The sequence below is a fragment of the Gouania willdenowi genome, unplaced genomic scaffold, assembly GCF_900634775.1.
Source record: "Gouania willdenowi unplaced genomic scaffold, fGouWil2.1 scaffold_315_arrow_ctg1, whole genome shotgun sequence".
NCBI lineage: Eukaryota > Metazoa > Chordata > Actinopteri > Blenniiformes > Gobiesocidae > Gouania > Gouania willdenowi.
Genome location: NW_021145076.1, coordinates 661,445 through 664,238, shown reverse-complemented (window position 1 = coordinate 664,238; position 2,794 = coordinate 661,445). Strand labels below are relative to the sequence as shown.

The following is a 2,794-nucleotide window of genomic DNA, read 5'->3' as shown; positions in this document are numbered from 1 at the left end:
CCCCGGGTTAGGACTTAGGGTAACAAACAACACTTATTGACAGCCTTAATGAGACCTTACCCATGCTAATGACAGGTGTCATGTCATAATAATGACAGCGTAATGTCAGCCTTTATGTATAAAACTTCAAGTGTTACTGAACAAATTCACTCACCCGTTCACCAAGGACTTTGTTTACCACAGTGCTCATCCTCTCGCCAAGCTCCTCCTCCACAGACTTCCTGTTCTCCTTCAGGAAGAGCATGAAGGCGTTGGGGGGCTTTTTAACATACGGCTCCTTTGCCACCTTCACCTCCTTAATCATCTTTGCCGTTCTGGAGGAACAAAACACAAATACACAGTGTAAGAGCACGATCCGGACTAAGACACAAGAAAGACATGTAGGATTAAAACAACTCACTGTGAGACTGGGCCCTTCACTGGGGCCATCACTGGGGCCATCACTGAGGAATTTTGTGGGGGGCAGTACTCAGCTTTCAACAAGATGGTGTCGACTGTATGGTCCTCAATGGTTGGGGCCCCATATCTGACATCAATAAACACTATAGGGCCAGGTTTACAGTGGCCCCTGTACTGGCCTCCATGTTGGGCTCCGTACCTGTGCTCTTGATTGGGGACCTTTTTCTGAAAAGCAAAAGAACATCTATATTTTAGGAAGAATCAATAACACATTAACATTATTAAGTAGAAAATTCTACAGAAGGGGAAGGGGGGCGTGTCCAGGTTCCTACCAGCTGAATATACTCCTGCTTTTCCCGGGCACACATCCGCTCATCAACAGGACACAAAACATCCTCCAGACTCTGAGGGAGGAAATCATGTATTAGTAACAAAAGGTAAAATAATGTAAGCATTAAGATCAGTGATATTTACAAACACTTTACACCAGTTATGCAGAGAACCACAATAATAATATACAGAATGATCTCATCAATCATCCAAAGTTAGAGAAAGAACAACTGAACAAAAGCTTCATCTTTAAGGAGAATGTTTCTGTCAATAACTGTAATAACTACTGCTACCAGTAGAAATTCACTGATACAATTATTATATATGAATATAGAGCTTCATTTGTGTTTAGGTTATGTCTTACTTCAGTTAAAGTTGGCTGTTGAACAGCAGGATGAGATGGAGGTGGAAGTGGGGGGTTAGTGACCTCCTGGAGCCCCTCCTCTGAATCCTGAGGATGGAGATGCTTCCAATGCTCTGCTTTCCACCTCAAGGTGATTATTTTCTTCATAATGTCTAACATTGACACATAGAATCATTAATGCTCACTAACTGTGATCTATTACAGTGTAATAATTCACAGACTAACCAAAGCTTAATGACATTAAGGATCACTGTTAAACAGCTGCTAACAGTTTACCACACTACATGCTAATCACTGCAGAGATGAAAGACATCTCATTTACATCACTGTTACATTGCATTTCTCTCTATTGATCATTTTTAAGATGTTTTTGTAGAAACACATAACACCCAGGGCACTGTCACATTAAGTCTGGAAACATAATATCACCTTAAAAGCACTTACTTTGAGTTTACTTAAAATGTTTTTTAAACTGTTGCTGATGATACTTTAAAAAAAAAAAGGTATTTTTAATATCAAAGAGCGATGTAGACTTCTGAGGAGAATTCCTTGTTGATGAAAGCTCAAAAACTGAAGAATGAAGGTTTTCTATGCTGAAGATGAAAGTTCGCTGCACTTCAAAGCCAAGTTGGTTTGTTTGTACAAGTTACTATGGAACACAGAAATATGGAACACTTGGTTTCCATAGTGATAATTTCAGGTGACTCAGTAGCCTCAGGTCATCTACATGCAGTGCCTGCACTAAAATATATCATTTACAGTTAGAAAAAAATAGTCCAAACTAAACTAAAAAAAAAAAAAAAAAATGATATAATTCAAATTAAATGCACGGCACAATATAACAATTTTATGATATTTTTTCTTGTCTTTAGCTTTTAGACCAGAACAGAAGGGGTCCATTAATTGGTCACATTCAAAGATTAAAGATTAAATCAGGGATTTTGCTTTTATTTATTGGCATATATATTTTTACACATATACAAATCTATTATCTGCATTTAACCCATCCCTGAGGAGCAGTGAATGGGGTTAAGGGACTTGCTCAACATCCCACAGCGATTGCCCGGGCGAGATTTGAACCAGCGACCCTCCAATTACAAGCCCAGCGTTCTAAACCAATAACACTCCACCATTAGGACACAACTCTACAAAGTTTACAATGCTTCCAAAATAACTTCTCTCCTCAGAGTAGGACTTAAACCATTGTCCATTTAGTCCAACCCACGTTTGAAATCTCTGAGAAAAAATGTTGTGGTTCACAGTGTGAAATGCAGCACTTAGATCCTATCAAATGAGAACAGAAACTCTTGCTGAATCAGTGTTCAACCTTATTGATCACTTTGATCAGAGCTGTTTCTGTGCTGTGATCAGAACCAAAGCCTGACGGAAATGTATCAAATACTAATGTTGAAGGTTATTAACCCTTAGATTGTATATCCTGTTTCAAAAACTGGTTGTCATCAAATTATCTCCAGATAAATTCAAACAAAACAGAAACTCTGATCATTGCTCCTGATAAAAACATCCTCTAATTAAAAACTCTCTTGGTGATCTGGGCTCATCTGTTAAAACCAGCCTCAGAAACCTTGGGGTTGTTTTTGATCAGTCCATGTCTTTGGAGGGACATTGTCGTCAATTGACTAAAAACTGTTTTTACAACCTGAGAAATATCTCTAAAGTGAGGCATCTTTTATCAAAATC

The 2,794-nt window shown here is 38.5% G+C and overlaps 1 long non-coding RNA gene across 1 annotated transcript; it reads right to left on the bottom strand.

Annotated features, from left to right (window-relative positions):
- Positions 1 to 752: 752 nt before the first annotated feature.
- On the bottom strand, positions 753 to 1,561 carry LOC114459450 (uncharacterized). The gene is made up of 3 exons (XR_003673359.1): positions 1,538 to 1,561; positions 1,094 to 1,245; positions 753 to 803 (listed from the first exon to the last, which is right to left on the bottom strand). It is a non-coding gene; the product is annotated as an uncharacterized LOC114459450 (long non-coding RNA).
- Positions 1,562 to 2,794: the final 1,233 nt, after the last annotated feature.